The 20,078-nt window shown below is 42.1% G+C and overlaps 1 protein-coding gene across 1 annotated transcript in view; it reads right to left on the minus strand.

Annotated features, from left to right (window-relative positions):
- LOC126354441 (solute carrier family 22 member 7-like) overlaps positions 1-16,792 on the minus strand; it is a 199,177-nt gene extending 182,385 nt beyond the window's left edge. The window contains exons 1-3 of the mRNA XM_050004128.1: positions 16,689-16,792; positions 10,731-10,801; positions 10,124-10,223 (exon numbers count right to left, since the gene is read on the minus strand). The gene's annotated coding sequence lies outside the window, so the exon portion shown is untranslated. The remainder of the gene's footprint in view (positions 1-10,123; positions 10,224-10,730; positions 10,802-16,688) is intronic.
- Between the last annotated feature and the right edge of the window lie 3,286 nt (positions 16,793-20,078).

Genomic DNA, 20,078 nt, shown 5'->3' on the forward strand with positions numbered 1-20,078 from the left:
CCGCCGCACACCGTCAGGTGGCTTGCGGAGTATGGATTTAGATGTAAATGTAGAAATAACATGTCTTACATTTCCTCGAACACACGTTTTATGCACCAGACTCTTCAGAAAGGTGTGCGCTACAAAATGAAGGTATTTTAGAAAATTCGATTTTTTAAATTTTATCGTCCTATCTCAAACGCTCGAGGGGGTGGCGGAGTGTTGCACCGGTTCGGAAATACACTCCTGGAAATTGAAATAAGAACACCGTAAATTCATTGTCCCAGGAAGGGGAAACTTTACTGACACATTCCTGGGGTCAGATACATCACATGATCACACTGACAGAACCACAGGCACATAGACACAGGCAACAGAGTATGCACAATGTCGGCACTAGTACAGTGTACATCCACCTTTCGCAGCAATACAGGCTGCTATTCTCCCATGGAGACGATAGTAGAGATGCTGGATGTAGTCCTGTGGAACGGCTTGCCATGCCATTTCCACCTGGCGCCTCAGTTGGACCAGCGTTCGTGTTGGACGTGCAGACCACGTGAGACGACGCTCCATCCAGTCCCAAACATGCTCAATGGGGGACAGATCCGGAGATCTTGCTGGCCAGGGTAGTTGACTTACACCTTCCAGAGCACGTTGGGTGGCACGGGATACTTGCGGACGTGCATTGTCCTGTTGGAACAGCAATTTCCCTTGCCGGTCTAGGAATGGTAGAACGATGGGTTCGATTACGGTTTGGATGTACCGTGCACTATTCAGTGTCCCCTCGACGATCACCAGAGCTGTACGGCCAGTGTAGGAGATCGCTCCCCACACCATGATGCCGGGTGTTGGCCCTGTGTGCCTCGGTCGTATGCAGTCCTGATTGTGGCGCTCACCTGCACGGCGCCAAACACGCATACGACCATCATTGGCTCCAAGGCAGAAGCGACTCTCATCGCTGAAGACGACACGTCTCCATTCGTCCCTCTATTCACGCCTGTCGCGACACCACTGGAGGCGGGCTGCACGATGTTGGGGCGTGAGCGGAAACGGCCTAACGGTGTGTGGGACCGTAGCCCAGCTTCATGGAGACGGTTGCGAATGGTCCTCGTCGATACCCCAGGAGCAACAGTGTCCCTAATTTGCTGGGAAGTGGCTGTGCGGTCCCCTACGGCACTGCGTAGGATCCTACGGTCTTGGCGTGCATCGGTGCGTCGCTGTGGTCCGGTACCTGGTCGACGGGCACGTGCACCTTCCGCCGACCACTGGCGACAACATCGATGTACTGTGGAGACCTCACGCCCCACGTGTTGACCAATTCGGCGGTACGTCCATCCAGCCTCCCGCATGCTCACTATACGCCCTCGCTCAAAGTCCGTCAACTGCACATACGGTTCACGTCCACGCTGTCGCGGCATGCTAGCAGTGTTAAAGACTGCGATGGAGCTCCGTATGCCACGGCAAACTGGCTGACACTGACGGCGGCGGTGCACAAATGCTGCGCAGCTAGCGCCATCCGACGGCCAACACCGCGGTTCCTGGCATGTCCGCTGTGCCGTGCGTGTGATCATTGCTTGTACAGCCCTCTCGCAGTGTCCGGAGCAAGTATGGTGGGTCTGACACTCCGGTGTCAATGTGTTCTTTTTTCCATTTCCAGGAGTGTATCATAGATCCGGTGTTGATGCGCAGAGCGGTCTGAGTTGCAGTGGGTAGTCTCCACGTCACCCGTGTTTACATTTAGTGATTTTGCTGTTTCCTCTTCGTTTACTGCTCTCACATCAAATGGAAACAAAACAGATTTCTGATTTCCACATTTCTGACAGTCAAGCCTTAATTGCCTTGCAGAACAATGAAGTTATTTTTGTCGGTTGCTTGAAGAAATTTTCATTTTACTTCCACACAGTGTTCGCTGCATTTCATGTGCACGTTTTTAACTTCAATCACGTATGACATTATGCCATAATATAGAACCAAAAATGAGATAACAAAGTACTGGTACTCCAAGAAAATTTACATCCCAAAAACCTCATTGAAAAGCTTAATATCAGGTCGTGGCCTAATTAACTGGGAATATGGACATACAAATGTGCACTTAAAATGTGCACATTTTAGTATGGGTCTCGAAATTCCAATGCTCTTGGAGTATCCTCTGAGGTCTTGTTTCTTCTATGACATAATGTACGATCTTTTAATGCTTTACACGTTCGAACATACGGGCTGCCTGCGACATAGTAGCTGCGCAAGTGCGGTGACGTCTGTCATCTGGCACTCTCTGGCAACTGCGGAAACGAACCTATTTCTAACAGGTCGCGGGAAAATATTCCGAATGGTGGTTTGAAAAGCGTTACCATCAGAACCATTCTGGCAGTTACAGCGGAGCTACGTGCGATAATGTACGATTAATTTCTTAAATCACAGAGCGGTTGACGTTCATTTAAAAATCAACTCTTTGATGACGAGCCATTTAGACTAATTTCGAGCCCAGAAAATCAGACATTTAAGTCGTTATTAAAAATTTTACGATCACATTTGTGTGACATATCTTAAATTGTAAGACGCGCGTAAAAGACCAACATTGTAGGTGAAAGCTTAGCTCCTCTTGCAGCGTATTAATCTTACAGACCAATATTATATGTGAAAGCTTTGCGTTTCGTGTAGCAACACTATGTATATTAATTTAAACCAAGAACTTTTTCTGTTTGTGTGTTCGCGCTACTTAACAGTGATATGCTATTGGCTGAATACTTCACGTGTCCTAAGCTCTGAATACCCGCTGTTATCTGCTGGCGAAATCACGTCGCTAACAAAAGAACATCGCAGTCTCTATTCCAATGCTTCGGAAAATAACATGCGGTGTTTGGTGGAATTCACATTTATACTGTCGTAATACGAAAATATGCACCGTACATGTTGTTGCACGTCAAAGATCTTTCCAAAACGCGTTTTTCCCCCTGTGTTTGGTTTTATAAAGCGCCAGGAAATTCTACTCCCGTGTATAAAACCATAATCATTCAAAGGTTAACAGGGAAAAAGTGTGTTTTCATCCGGGAGAAAGTGTATTTTTAACCGGGAAATCCGAGAGAAATCCGGGAATTTTTTTTCCTTGTCCACGTGTACAACCTGTTAGTGGGGTCACCAATAATCACATTTTCAGCTGGCTTTTCTAACCTGTCCACCAATTTCAAATCAAAGCATTTGTAGACCTCTTCTACCTTTGTTTTCTGCCCCTGAGCTAAACGTTTTGAGCAACGACGTATTATCACTTTACTACCGTATAAACTAGCATCTAATTCTACTTCTTTTGTAATAGAAGCTTCTTATCGTAGCTCATAGGTTCCTCAGTCTTATTCTACTTGCTTACCCACCTCATCTATTAAGTCCTCCTCTTCAAAACATTTCTCCAGAGAAATCTTAGCCTGTAGATTTCCATCATTATCATAAATTCAAGCACTTACTCCATCTTCGTTGCTACCTGCTTCAAATGAATTTGTTTCGTTTTCCCTATTATCTGTACTACGTTCCTTTTCGAGCTTATTCCACTGTTTTAATTTGCCCAAAACACTTCATATTAATCAGTTTGTTTGAACAACATCCCTGTCATAACTTTGTGTGTCATAAGTTTTCACGTTGACGGGAGTTAGTTTCCATCAAATTTCCTACTACTTCCGGTAATTACATTTACAGATCGGAAATAATTTTGTTTTATGTTCTGTGTAAAGTCTACATACTCTACAAATCTGTTATCGTCATCATTTTGAAAAAGAGGAGGCTGTCTTCTTTCTCATACTGTACTTTGTGCATGATAGTTAGAATTTGTATTTTAAGCTCCGCACATACACGTTTCCATCCTGACCATTTGTGTTGTTTACATTCTTATCAGGCGTCCTATTATTACGGATATATATTCCATATTAGCTACCACTCTCTCTATTCGAATTAAGTATTCAGTCAATATATCCACATTGATTCCAGGTAGGGATTCATTTCTGCCAACACTAAGGTAATTTTCCTTCTAACCTCATCGTTGCTATTTCAGATTTCATATTTTCTGTCAGATCCGACGGATGCGAAAACTGCTTTCGAGAGAGTTCTTCGATAGATTCCAGATCTACTTTCTGGAGCATTCCTTGATAGATTCGCTACCTGGAGTGTACTTTCTATCAATTCAGAACTCCTTTAATACATCATTTTTCTTATTGGGTGACCAGTACACATTCAAGAAGGCGGATTTGAATTTAGTCAGTCTTTTACGTGACACTAGCTGACCATCGCAAACCACCTTCTAACAAATTATTTGTTATAAAAGACACTTTCTCGAGTTGACTTGCGTTTGACACATGTCCATTTCAGCATTTTTTCCTTACGTTTGACTAGAGCAAAGTTGGTGCCTCTTGCTTACACTTTCTGTGAACATTTTAAACTGTTTATTCACTTTATTAAATTGATTGTAAACTTCACCGATGTTGGTTTTGCACATATTATGCGCATCTGTCAACTGTTGCCCTTCTTTTATTTTCAGATCGTTTGAACTCGAATAAGTTTTAAAATTTAAGCTATCTATACCAGATTCCAAATAATCTCTTAGTGCACCGAGCGAGGTGGTGCATTGGTAGCACACTGGACTCGCATTCGGGAGGACGACGGTTCAAGCCCACGTCCGGCCATCCTGATTTAGGTTTTCAGTGATTTCCCTAAATCGATCCAGGCAAATGCTGGGATGGTTCCTTTGAAAGGGCATGGCCGACTTCCTTCTCCATCCTTCCCTAATCTGATGAGACCGCTGACCTCGATGTTTGGTCTCTTCCCCCAAACAACCCAACCCAACCCTCTTAGTGCATTGTGGTTATATTGCTTTTTATTTTTTAATTCTTCAACTATGGAATCAGTTTTGAAGTTTAAACTACTTTTGACTTCATTACTACTGGATTCCGTCTCACCCTATAAAATGGATTCCAATTTATTTTGCAGTTCATTATTACTGGTTTCCACCCCATTGTTTCTACCTTCAATATCAGGAAACACTAAATGTATCCAATCTGGCACCCAGACATTCCCACTTGCCACTGATGTTGGTTTCAAAGGAGTCTCTTAAAACACATAACTTGGCTGTATCTTAGACATGTCCAGCTCAGTTTCGCTATATGACACATTCAACAAATCTAGTTTTTCTTTCTTAACTTCTGCTTCTGTAATACCATCACCAGAAGCTGATTCTATCTTTACTTTAAATTCTATCTTTACTTTAACATTCCACCAGGCACGCCTGAATTTGTCAGACGAGCATGCACGCGTTGTAAAATTTACAACATGAACATTTTAAGTAAAAGCTAGCCTGGAGCAGTAGCCTAAGGTTAAGGCATCGATAAGGCATAAAAGCGGCCGCTAGCGTCCTTTACAGCAGCTGGGTGTAGCAGGGTAAACCTTCCAGTAAGCACACTGATGTTGCCCCATTAGCAGGTGCGTGTTGTAAATTTGCTCCATGGATATTTTTAAGCAAAAAAAAATTGTTCAAATGGCTCTTAGCACTATGGGACTTAACTTCTGAGGACATCAGTCCCCTATTTAAGCAAAAGCAAGTCTGTGCTGAACAAACTGTTAATATTTTGAATAAAAAATAAATAAAAAACAATGAATAAGTATTGTTAAGTTCTTATTACACTTACCTTCTCACACGAACTCCTAGAAAAGAGCTTGCAATCGTCAGAGCAGGCGAACATTGCACTTTTTACAGCAATGAACACCTAGTTGCATACAGCTCAGAAAATTAACTAAGAAAGGTAAACAAAGAAACTGGAGCCCTATTAGCACAGTCGAGTAAATATCAACAATGGAATACATTGCAAGGCTGGAGCAATAGCTCAGGGTTGAAGTACTGATAAGAAATAAAAACTGCCGATGTTTTGCCTTTTTGTAATAGCGCGCACCTAGAGGGTTAACTTGCCAATCTTCTTCCACTAAATCATCAACTGAAATCGGTTCTGATTTTACTTTCACGTTGCTCTCTACATATGATTCTATCTTTGAGTTACTTTCTATTTCTGTGCCATTATCGTCAGAAAGTGATTCTACTACAATTTTTACATCACTCTTTTCCGGAAACTCCATCTCTGAATCTTTGACATGTGGTTAGAAACAGTAAATAAATATTTTAAGTACTCTTGCCGTAATTTATTTGCATGGCCTGAACGAGCGATACCGGCATGATGTACCAGCAATCGCGTTGTGACACATCGCTACGTAATGCAGACAGCAGTAGCAGCTACGATGGCGGGTGTCGCCTACTGCAGTAGCGCTGGGGGAAGGAATGGTGGGTAAGCGCAGCACCCATACACCCATGAACCATGCAGATGTGCGGCGACACACTACCTCCCTCTATTCTCAGTCCCAATGGTGGCCTCCGCGCGACACCGTCTTTCCTTCCTCCTGTCACACACAGGGTTGCTGTGAGTAACATTCACTGTTCAGGCCTTTGCATTCGCAGATAACACTGTTTCCACTGTTTGATTCTCTGGATGCGGCCTCTGTATGTTTTGTGTCTGTGTCCTTTATGTGCCTACCGAATTCACTTCTTCTGCCAACCGCTATCACTGTTCAGTTTTCCAGATCGTTTTTTCCAGATAGTTTTGCACCATATGCGAGGTTTTCAACAGCTGCAGCCACTAATTTGTTGCCTAAAGAAGGATTTTGATAACTGAGGTGCGTTTCTTCAAAACTCTATAAAGGTAACAGATACAGTTTTTCATAAAATTAGTTTTTACATAACTAGTATTTTTTTGTGCTGTAGTGTTCATTATATGCCTGGATTGTTGTAAAATACATGTATTTGCCTATATTACTTAACATAGTATTTTTTTAAATTTATAGTTTTCGATTTTACTGAGAGCACAAACAATAATAATACAAATACAGTGGCATAATGCAATAACAGCAGTCATAACTGTTTTAATATAATTGCTTAACTTATGTTATTCTTATCAGTACTGCTTGAAGTGTGAAATGAATAAAAATGGTTCAAATGGCTCTGAGGACTATGGGACTGAACTTCTGTGGTCATCAGTCCCCTAGAACTTAGAACTACTTAAACCTAACTAACCTGAGGACATCACACACATCCATGCGCGAGGCAGGATTGGAACCTGCGACCGTAGCGGTCACGTGGTTCCAGACTGAAGCGCCTAGAACCGCACGGCCACAGCGGCTCACGTGAAATGAATAACACAAAAAGTACTGCATATTACAATCACATTGTTACTGTCAAGTTTTCCCTGTTACATCTGTACATTTACATCTATACATTATTCATTTAGGAACAGATATATAGTAGAGTAGTATTGGTGTCATCATGTGATTGTTTTCTATCGAAGCCAGAAAGGAAGGCCAGCAAAGCCGAAGCAAGAGAGCACCCTCTTGAAGATTCTGTCTTCATCCATGTGTAGAAAATGATGCTCCCGCTTTTTTTTGCTCCTTAACATGGATCATGATGCACAGATAGGATAATTACACTTATCTAGCGTAGAAAACCTCACTGACTGATAGTTTAGGAATAGGCTAGGTTTTGCTCCTTAGTATGGATCATGATGTACAGATAGTAGTATAACTATACTTGTCTAGCGTAGAAAACCTCACTGACTAATAGTTTTGCAATAGACTGGTTCTGAAAGCAAATCTTAATGACAGCAGGACTACCTTCCATTATTATATTATAAAACCGCTTTGCACGAATTTTATGTAATCTGTTTGTAGGTTGTAGTTCATTCTTATTTCCATAAAACAAACATTACACGTGGAGCAGGTATCCGTATGAGGTGTCCTGAATGGTGGACTGAAATGTTTGGAGTATAAAGGGTGTATCATAATTAAAGGAGTAAACGCATAGAGCTGAAAGTACACGATACTAGAAGCAAAAAAGTCTCAGTAAACATAGGGTCGAAAATGCATACCTTAAGAGCTACGGGCAATTTTTCATCCTCGATACTGTGAAGAAAATTTCTTCTACCGAAAGCTCTTTGCTTTCCCTACTTTGGGAAGTGGTAATGTGGACCAAAACAAGAAAAAAAATTCCAGTAAACATGGGCTCCAAAATGCATACCTTAAGAGCTATGAACACGTGTTCGTCTTCGCTATTTTGAAACAAACTCTTCTAATGGACAATTGCTCATAACCTTTATAGTATGCATGTTAGAGCAAATGTTTACTGGACATTTTTTCTTGGAAATTTGTGGTAAGGTCCAGAGGACCAAACTACTGAGTTCACCGGTCCCCTAGCTTACACACTACTTAATCTAAGGACGACACAGACACCCATGCTCGAGGGCGGACTCGAACCTCCGACGGGGGGAGCTGCGCGGACCGTGACAAGGCGCCTAATACGGCGCGGCTACCCCGCGTGGCTAATTTTTTCTTGTTTTGGTCCATACTATCACTTTCCAAAAAGTGGAAAGCAAAGAACTTGCAATAGAAGAGATTTGCTTCACAGTATCGAAGATGAACAATTGCCCGTACCTCTTAAGGTATGCATTTTCGACCTATGTTTACTGAGACTTATTTACTTTTAGTATGGTGTAATTTCAACTGTATGCGTTTGCGCCATTAATTGTGATACACCCTGCATATGCTTGTGCGAACTTACAGCATGCTGGAGTAATTTGGATCGACAGCTTCTGTTAATCAATAGAACGAAAAACCAGTCCAAGTCAAAAATATTTTCCTTTTTTTCATTTAATTTTTATTTTATCAGCAAAACATAATCGAAAATGACATTTCCGAAGACTCAACAAAATGTGTAACGCACGTTCACAATGCATACAAATCTGCCTTTTTGTTGTTGTGTCATTGCTAATGGCAATAGTTACATCTTTATGATCGTTTCCTGTTCCATCGCCTCCTCTTCTTTCTCGTGGCAACCTTCCTCCTTCATGGAGCCTGCTGAATAGGTAGGATAACCCGTCCATTGACATGTCAGATACTCCTTGGAAAGTGGCAGCACAAACAGGCACTATTTCCTCATTCCTTTTTCCGGTAGTCTACTTCACGGTCACTGTTTTCTACCTTCTTTGCAATCTGGGTGTCCCCTACTCTGCGCTGAGCTGAAGGAATTTACGGAATTTTAACAGAAACTTATCCTGATTCATTTTATTTAATAATGTCACGTGATGATGAAAGTGGGAGAATACACCAGTGGGGAGTTCAGCAGCTTTGCATTCTTTCATTCCTGTACCTTTTGAGGGCGAAACCTCAAATCCACGACTTCATTTAATGATAGGTTCCTCTGTACACATTTGCTTTGCGTTTCATGTCAGTGTAAGCTCTTCTTCAATCGGGATTTTCTGCCATCGGACCATTCTTTGACCTGTATGCCGTTTTCAGAGTCACAAGAATCATCATCCATTCTGCTTCCACTTGCAACACTTCACTATAAACGTATACGTGATCATCAAGTGTGTACTCGTCTGAAAGTAAGGTGCAGGTGTTTCGACGACAATGATGTCTGGTTACAACACTATTTCCGCCAGTGAATAAGAGGTTACAACAATTAGTAACATCGCTTAAAGCTACAAGTATACTTCATTATTGTTAACTGCTTGCTTCAGGAGGAGAGCTGAGACATGAGACAGTAATTATATTGCATTTGTCGACTTTTGCTGTAACTGTAAGAATGCATATATCGTGTATTGGTAAAACGTCATTTGGAGTGTTCATACACATGGCACTAGTCGACTTATGATTGATGTAAAATATCAACATTATGCCATTACCACATCTAACTCAATTTTGAAATTTTTTGCATGTATCGAGTTTTGAGAAAACGCTCCTCAGTTGCCAATTATTGATAGTAAGAATAACTTTACCAAACTTTGGTTCACTGCTCATTACTCTTTGAAGCCGCACACAGACTTAATTCTTGAATATCCGACTTCCCTTTCCAGTTTAGCAAATTATGTTTTTGCTGTAATGAAAATAAATCACTCTGGCGTTGTTTAATCTGAGAACGACAGGTGACATCGGTACTCGAAACATTCCAGTGGTTACTGTATGGGTGGATACACCAAAGCTGGGATCGCGATGACCCTACCTGTTCCAAAATTTGAACACACTCATGCACGTCATTTAACAGCTTAGCAGAAGCAATGCAAGTGGTACTCACCTTTCATATGGTGTTTACAGTGTTGTGGACGGACCAGTGAAACTGAACTGTATAATTTCAGGCATTGTCCCTTCTACTGGTGCTCCACGAATCTGAAACTCTTACATCAAACAGGACATTTTCAAACAAGGCACCTCAATTACAGCGCAAGGCACAGATGTCATCGGAAAACAACAAAGAAATTACTGTGCCCGGAAACAATAGAAGAGTTCGTCCAAGCATATGCCCATTTGCTACATCCAAATTTGTCTGCTACCACAAGAAAGAACACTCAATTCAGTAGCGGAAGGTACCAAGGGCACATATCGAGAAATAAATATGTGTAGCGTTTTTCACATTCTTCTGTTTTATCAAATGACTCTGATACAAACGGAGAGCTTAAAAATTTGGAAGACACGAATAGCTCTCGCAAAAGGGAACGACAATACTCCTTTAAAACATGTAGAATTTAAATATTAAAACAGATACAAACCCTTTTTGTAGTACAAAATCTCACAACAGCTTCAAAGCAAACTGCCTGATACGTCCTTCCAAAATGTTCCTTTCTGAAACAGATTAATTATGATACAGTACTAAAACACACGTGAAACACAATTGTAACACATACCTTAAAATGGAACAAGCAACTAAATCCTTTAGACTTTGAAAAAGGAGGAACACTTCCTTGGGTAATGTCGTCTGAAAATCATGAAACAATGTTATAAAAATTTCAAAATGGAGACCACATTGAACAAAATTCTACTCCCAACTATGACTTGAATAAACAAGGTTTCACCTTTACTTACGCAAAATATCAAGTATTAAAAGATTAAAAAAAACTTTCTCACGATATGGTTTGAAAGGCTCCTTATGTGGCATAAATCATAGGTCATCAGAAGTCTCTCTTTCTAATGATAATAGATCACTGATCTTCGCCAAGAGCAGAGCTATTAAAATATATTCGCTTTTAAAACAATTTTTAAGGAAATTAACAAGAATAAAGCTGTTTACTCATATACGATTTTAAAAACATTGCAGCTATAAGCACGAGGATGAGTGCACAAAAATTAATGGCACTCATTCAGGACCGAATGACTGACCACACAGCGTACCACTCACAATATACACGGGAACAAACCTCTCAAACACCGTCAGTCTACTAAAGAACATTAACCGATGGTATACATTAATACCAAAAACCGACAAATGTTTGCATATCGAACTGTGAGGTCACTGTTTATTCTTTTGCATTTTTCCTTCTTTTAGTACGATGAAAATTGCAGCGCAGTTCGGAGAAACCTAGTCAAATTATCAAATGACACAACATTGTTGTGTCTGTTGACCTTTAGATAGAACGGTTAGCACATTTAACTGTGCATACACAACTCCAAATCTCGACAGAGAAGTAGCAGGCTCAGCAATCATAACCCATTCGCGCCAATGCTCAGTTTATGCTCTAAGCGTAACTCCACTTCACTCGCAGGTGACCTAGTGAACATCTAATATAAATAGTCCCACCAGTATTTCAAGGCTTAGTTGTTTGATGCTGCTACTCCTTACGGGGACGCAGGCCGAAGGTGTTCCCGATATATGTGTTCTTGACATCGTTCAGAGTTCTTTAGAAGTCATTTGATGGAAGCATAGATTTTGTTCTGAGTACCAATGTTTAAATGTGTGTCTGATAATGAACATAATGGAGAGTTTAGACAACCTGGTCAGTTTAAACAATTCTCCGAGATGGAATTAAAGAGATTCCAGAAAACCAGCCAGAGGTTGCGCTCACTGTTACTAGGCGGTACTAGCCATATGTGCGAAGGAACAAGCACGATGCGGAATCCAAAGCTTTCATACGTGTCTGTAGATGCTACATAATGGTTCAAATTGCTCTGAGCACTATGGGACTTACAGGCCCTTAGAACTTAGAACTACTTAAACCTAACTAACCTAAAGACATCAGACACATCCATGCCCGAGGCAGGATTCGAACCTGCGACCGTAGCGGTCGCGCGGTTCCAGTCTGTAGCGCCTAGAACCGCTCGGCCACCCCGGCCGGCTAGATGTTACACATGTTATGTAATTTACATAATCATATTTCATCAGAAAGAAACTACCTCTATCATTATCACTTGCCATAATGTGTAATAAAAATGTGCATAAAATACCATATAAATGCTTTAGTTTCATTGGGCATAAAAAAGTCATCCTGCGATCCCCTGTTCAATAGAGCTCTGTAATTACATTGTAGGCGTTATCTTCAGTTCACAAATCGAGTCGAACTTACGAGGAGTTAAGTCAGGGGAGTGCAATAGGTGGTGTAGCACTTAGCAGCCCCATTAGTCAAACAAATCAGTAACGGCTTGCATTGTACGTGCCCGAGCATTGTACTGCAAAATGATGATCAGGTCCTGCAGAAAGTGTCATCACTTCCGTCTCTATGCTGTTCATTTTTGGTACACAACCTACGAACAGCTTAGAGACAGTTTGCTCCGACTTCCACATCACTGACAATGGGTTATACACAATGCTGGTGAGTACTTTGAAGGTCCACCCCATGAACCATGGACCTTGCCGTTGGTGGGGAGGCTTGCGTACCTCAACGATGCAGATAGCCGTACCGTAGGTGCAACCACAACGGAGGGGTATCTGTTGAGAGGCCAGACAAACATTGTGGTTCCTGAAGAGGATCAGCATCCTTATCAGTAGTTGCAGGGGCAACAGTCTGGATGACTGACTGATCTGGCCTTCTAACACAAACCAAAATGGCCTTGTTGTTCCGGTACTACGAACGGCTGAAAGCAAGGGGAAACAACAACCGTAATTTTTCACGAGGGCATGCAGCTTTACTGTATGGTTAAATGATGATGGCGTCCTCTTGGGTAAAATATTCCGGAGGTAAAATAGTCCCCCATTCGGATCTCCGGGCGGGGACGAATCAAAAGGACGGCGTTATCAGGAGAAAGAAAACAGGCGTTCTACGGATCGGACTGTGGAATGTGAGATCCCTTAATCGGGCAAGTATGTTAGAAAATTTGAAAAGGGAAATGGATAGTTTAAAGTTAGTTATAGTGGGAATTAGTGAAGTTCGGTGGCAGGAGAAACAATACTTTTGGTCAGGTGAATACAGGGTTATAAATACAAAAGCAAATAGGGGTATTGCAGGTGTAGGTTTAATAATAAATAAAAAATAGGAGTGCGGGTATGCTACTACAAACAGCATAGTGAACGCATTATTGTGGCCAAGATAGACACAAAGCCCATGCCTACTACAGTTGTTCAAGTTTATATGCCAACTAGCTCTGCACATGATGAAGAAATTGATGAAATGTATGATGAGATAAAAGAAATTATTCAGGTAGTGAAGGGAGACGAAAATTTAATAGTCATGGGTGACTGGAATTCGTCAGTAGGGAAAGGGAGAGAAGGAAACGTAGTAGGTGAATATGGATTGCGGCGAAGAAACGAAAGGGGAATCCGTCTGGTAGAATTTTTCACAGAGCATAACTTAATCATAGCTAACACTTACTTCAAGTATCAGAAAAGAAGGTTGTATACATGGAAGAACCATGCAGATACTAAAAGGCATCAGATAGATTATATACTGGTAAGAGTAGACAACATTCCATTAGAACTACTGACAGCCTTGGGAGAACCAGTCTTGACAAAACTGTACCATCTGGTGAGTAAAATGTATGAGACAGGTGAAATACCCTCAGGCTTCAAGAAGAATATAATGATTCCAATCCCAAAGAAAGCAGGTGTTGACACGTGTGTAAGTTACCGAACTATCCGCTTACTAAGCCACAGCTGCAAAATACTAACACGAATTCTTTACAGACGAATGGAAAAACTCATTGAAGCCGACCTCGGGGAAGATCAGTTTGGATTCCGTAGAAAAGTTGGAACACGTGAGGCAATACTGACGCTACGACTTATCTTAGAAGAAAGATTAAGTAAAGGCAAACCTACGTGTCTAGCTTTTGTAGACTTAGAGAAAACGTTTGACAATGTTGATTGGAATATTTCAAATTATGAAGGTGGCAGGGGTAAAATACAGGGAGCGAAAGGCTATTTACAATTTGTACAGAAACCAGATGGCAGTCATAAGAGTCGAGGGGCATGAAAGGGAAGCAGTGGTTGGGAAGGGAGTGAGACAGGGTTGTAGCCTCTCCCCGATGCTATTCAATCTGTATATTGAGCAAGCACTAAAGGAAACAAAAGAAAAGTGCGGAGTAGGTATTAAAATCCATGGAGAATAAATAAAAACTTTGAGGTTCGCCGATGACATTGTAATTCTGTCAGAGACAGCAAAGGACTTGGAAGAGCAGCTGAACGGAATGGTCAGTGTCTTGATACGAGGCTATAAGATGAACATCAACAAAAGCAAAACGAGGATAGTGGAATGTAGTCGAATTAAGTCGGGTGATGCTGAGGGAATTAGATTAGGAACTGAGACACTTAAAGTAGTAAAGGAGTTTTGCTATTTGGGGAGCGAAACAACTGACGATGGTCGAGGTAGAGAGGATGTAAAATGTGGACTGGCAATGGCAAGGAAAGCGTTTCCGAAGAAGAGAAATTTGTTAACATCGAGTATAGATTTAAGTGTCAGGAAGTCATTTCTGAAATTATTTGTATGGAGTGTAGCCATGTATTGAAGTGAAACGTGGACGTTAAATAGTTTGGACTAGAAGAGAATAGAAGCTTTCGAAATGTGGTGCTACAGAAGAATGCTGAAGATTAGATGGGTAGATCACATAACTAATGAGGAGGTATTGAATAGAATTGGGGAGAAGAGATGTTTGTGGCACAACTTGACTAGAAGAAGGGATCTGTTGCTAGGACATGTTATGAGACATAGAGGGATCGCCTATTTAGTATTGGAGGGCAGCGTGGAGGGCAAAATTCGTAGAGGGAGACCAAGAGATGAATACACTAAGCAGATTCAGAAGGATCTAGGCTGCAGTAGGTACTGGGATATGAAGGAGCTTGCACATGATAGAGTAGCATGGAGAGCTGCATCAAACCAGTCTCAGGACTGAAGACCACAACAACAACAACTTTGAAAGTCAGTAAAACTTTGAAACACGTATCTATTTTGTACTAGCTGTAAGTAAATAGTTGCCACTATTAAAGTTCCAACCCTCGTAGTTGCAAGTTCAGGAAATGGTGATGGAACTGGACAGAGACCACGCACCCTTTTGTTCCAATTACACCACAAAGGCCCAATACTGTTGAGATCTAGTGGCTGTTGTGGCCAGGGGAGAGACGATAATTGATCCTCGTGCTCACAAATGCAGCCCTGGTCGATGCGATCTGTGTAAACACGGGCCCTCTTGCCTCGCAACACAGCTGCACTATGGAACAATCATCGTACCTTGAGGTGAACCTGATCGCTCATAATGGTCACATATTCCTTGGAAGTAATGTGACCTTGCAAAGTACCCTTGGGAGGGTCGTGGATAATAACGATACGGCTGCCCCGCCATTTCTATTCTCGGGTCATGAACTCGGTCAGAATTTTAAATCAGAGTGAAACAAAACACGCGAGCCTAATTGACGTACTTTCATTGCCCCATAGTCCCGATGTTACGGCTTCGGCACCACGTTTTCCATTTATGGGCCCTAGCAAACTAGTAAGTGGTTTTGGAATTCCAGCTCTCCCTGCCCTTCCGTACTTGTCGAACTCCATTCTTATTTTTGTGCTGACGTGGTTCGCTAGTATGACATTCAGATCTCCAGTGACTTTTGCTACTATCGTCACAGTGCCCTTCAATGACCGTCTGTCATGATCACTCAACACTCAATTCAATCCGCATTGTAATTTAGCTTTTTCGCAGTACGCGATATAATTCTTCGTTACCGTGTGCACCATACGAGCAGCAACAATTGGCCAACTTTCGAACTCACTTGTCTTTGACATAATGCACTCATAACTACGCAAAATACTGTTCCGACGCTTGAAACGTATGGAGGACATTGTGCAGATAACTTTCGTTGTCAAATACAACGGTGTAACCTGCAGTCATAGCATCTGTATTTATGTTCAAGCATCCATTTCTCTTGGTGTTTCCTGATTCTTGTTCAACCCCTGTAGCTATACGCTGATTCTTCCTGAGTAATATTTTTGTATTCGCCATTAACCAGTTTATAGCTAAGTTTTTAACTAGATACTCTCTCAGTAACAATGGCTAACATGTTCGTAGGCTCCTAAGACTGGTGTCATTCTGGATAAAATATTGGATATTTGACTGCTTCATTGTGAACTATTGAAACAACTAAATCGCCATCGTTTCGACCGACTTACTACGTTCCTCTTCAGAGTGGACCGCCCTAAAGACGATCGCAGCAAGTGGGTCGAAACGCCGGCAGTTTAGCTGTTTTAGCACTTTACAAAGACGCTGTCCTAGACGCAAAAGTATTTTGTCCAAAATGTATAATAATTCTTTAACAAATTTTGATTCAGTTACTGGTTCAATATTCCTGAACTGTAGATATAGATACACAGCGGCGTCGGATGAATTACGGTGTGTGCCGGAACCAGCGAAGTACATCTATTTGAGAACACAAATGAGAATAAAGTAATACTCACGTTCGCAGGTATGTCGTAGCTAAACTTTCTCTTCAAACTCTTCTCGCTGTCTGCTCCTCTCCCTCGTGGACTGTACTGAAATACCTACGCTTTGTTGCCCCTAATCTTAATGCTCAACCTGATGAACCAACAAGACTGTTACGCAAAACTGGGAGTAAAGCACTTATTATCGACTTTTGCGAGAATGACGCACCTGACATAAAGGAGTGCGTGAAGTAAAGCGAGTAATAAATCTCGTTGCTTGCAACTGCCAATGTTGCATGGTATGAAGCCAAAGTAAGGCGACAGAAGGATGAGGTAATAGAAGAACGAAGCTAACGCTCACCCTGTAGGTTATCTGCGAGGTCGACAGCTGTCAAACGAGTTTAGAATCGCTTTTTCCATGATACCCAATGCGCACAGCAGGCAACAATCTTACAAGGGGCGTTGCGCACTGCTCTGCCCACTTCCCTTTACTTCAAACTTAATACACTACTGGCCATTAAAATTTCTACACCAAGAAGAAATGCAGATGATAAACGGATGTTCATTGGTCAAATATATTATACTAGAACTGACATGTGATTACATTTTCACGCAATTTCTGAGCACAGATCCTGATAAATCAGTACCCAGAACAACCACCTCTGGCCGTAGTAACGGCCGTGATACGCCTGGGCATTGTGTGAGACAGATTTTGGATGGCGTGTACAGGAACAGCTGCCCATGCAGCTTCAACACGATACCACAGTTCATCAAGAGTAGTGACTGGCGTATTGTGACGAGCCAGTTGCTCGGTCACCATTGACCAGACTTTTTCAATTGGTGAGAGATCTGGAGAATGTGCTGGCCAGGGCAGCAGTCGAACATATTCTGTATCGAGAAAGGATGTTTGTGTTTGAAGATTTCTGGCTGCTGTTAAGTATCAAACACATAAAACGTAACAACGTTATTCTATATCTACATCTACATTCATACTCCGCAAGCCACCCAACGGTGTGTGGCAGTGGGCACTTTACGTGCCACTGTCATTACCTCCATTTTCTGTTCCAGTCGCGTATGTTTCGCGGGAAGAACGACTGTCTGAAAGCCTCCGTGCGCGCTCGAATCTCTCTAATTTTACATTCGTGATCTCCACGCGAGATATAAGTAGGGGGAAGCAGTATATTCGATACCTCATCCAGAAACGCACCCTCTCGAAACCTGGCGAGCAAGCTACACCGCGATGCAGAGCGCCTCTCTTGCAGAGTCTGCCACATGAGTTTGCTAAACATCTCCGTAACGCTATGACGGTTAACAAATAACCCTGTGACGAAACGCGCCACTCTTCTTTGGATCTTCTGTATCTCCTCCGTTAACCCGATCTGGTACGGATCCCACACTGATGAGCAATCCTCAAGTATAGGTAGATCGAGTGTTTTGTAAGCCATCTCCTTTGTTGATGGACTACATTTTCTAAGGACTCTCCCAATGAATCTCGACCTGGTACCCGCCTTACCAACAATTAATTTTATATGATCATTCCATTTAAAATCGTTCCGCACGCATACTCCCAGATATTTAACAGAAGTAACTGCTAACAGTGTTTGTTCCGCTATCATATAATCATAAAATAAACGATCCTTCTTTCTATGTATTCGCAATACATTACATTTGTCTATGTTAAGGGTCAGTTGCCACTCCCTACACCAGGTGCCTATCCACTGCAGATCTTCCTGCATTTCGCTACAATTTTCTAATGGTGCAACTTCTCTGTATACTACAGCTTCATCCGGGAAAAGCCGCATGGAACTTCCGACACTATCTACTAGGTCATTTATATATATTGTGAAAAACAATGGTCCCATAACACTTCCCTGTGGCACGCCAGACGTTACTTCAACGTCTGTAGACGTCTCTCCATTGATAACAACATGCTGTGTTCTATTTGCTAAAAACTCTTCAATCCAGCCACACAGCTGGTCTGATATTCCGTAGGCTCTTACTTTGTTTATCAGGCGACAGTGCAGACTGTATCGAACGCCTTCCGGAAGTCTAGGAAAACAGCATCTACCTGGGAGCCTGTATCTAATAATTTCTGGGTCTCATGAACAAATAAAGCGAGTTGGGTCTCACACGATCGCTGTTTCCGGAATCCGTGTTGATTCCTACAGAGTAGATTCTGGGCTTCCTAAAACTACATGATACTCGAGCAAAAAACATTTTCTAAAATGTTCCCGTTAGCTGAGCGCGTGGCGTTAAATGCTTATTCTTGTAAAGTTGCTGGTTCGAATCTTGCAATCACATATTTTTTGCTTTACTGAAATTTCAAAATATCTAAAAAATAAAAACGTTAATTAACATGTATTTAATAATAATTCTGCTCTAAAAAATGACATTTTTAATTACTGTTGGTATGGAAATCAACTCAGATGTGGTACAAACTTTCGAATTTCTTTACCATTAATCGAAAAAAAAAAAATCACATTCGTCAGTAATACCATTCAGTCTACAAAAATAAAGATGTGTCTCCTAGACATTTGAACTTTCTCATTTTTTCGCTAAATTTTTATTCATTATGAATACTCCCATTTTGATGCAATTTCTGTTTCAATTACAATAATATTATGCTATTTTTATTAAAATATGATTGAAATTTGTTAACTGACATTTCTGTTTGATAACAGGCCTAGAATGTAAGTAAAAGTATAAATGAATTTTTTTTCTTACGAGATTCGAAGAGGCAACTTCACAATAAGACTGCCATAGTACACTCCTGGAAATGGAAGAAAGAACACATTGACACCGGTGTGTCAGACCCACCATACTTGCTCCGGACACTGCGAGAGGGCTGTACAAGCAATGATCACACGCACGGCACAGCGGACACACCAGGAACCGCGATGTTGGCCGTCGAATGGTGCTAGCTGCGCAGCATTTGTGCACCGCCGCCGTCAGTGTCAGCCAGTTTGCCGTGGCATACGGAGCTCCATCGCAGTCTTTAACACTGGTAGCATGCCGCGACAGCGTGGACGTGAACCGTGTGTGCAGTTGACGGACTTTGAGCGAGGGCGTATAGTGGGCATGCGGGAGGCCGGGTGGATGTACCGCCGAATTGCTCAACACGTGGGGCGTGAGGTATCCACAGTACATCGATGTTGTTGGCAGTGGTCGGCGGAAGGTGCACGTGCCCGTCGACTTGGGACCGGACCGCAGCGACTCACGGATGCACGCCAAGACCGTAGGATCCTACGCAGTGACGTAGGGGACCGCACCGCCACTTCCCAGCAAATTAGGGACACTGTTCCTCCTGGGGTATTGGCGAGGACCATTCGCAACCGTCTCCATGAAGCTGGACTACGGTCCCGTACACCGTTAGGCCGTCTTCCGCTCATGCCCCAACATCGTGCAGCCCGCCTCCAGTGGTGTCGC

The sequence above is a fragment of the Schistocerca gregaria genome, chromosome 3, assembly GCF_023897955.1.
Source record: "Schistocerca gregaria isolate iqSchGreg1 chromosome 3, iqSchGreg1.2, whole genome shotgun sequence".
In the NCBI taxonomy this organism is placed as follows: domain Eukaryota; kingdom Metazoa; phylum Arthropoda; class Insecta; order Orthoptera; family Acrididae; genus Schistocerca; species Schistocerca gregaria.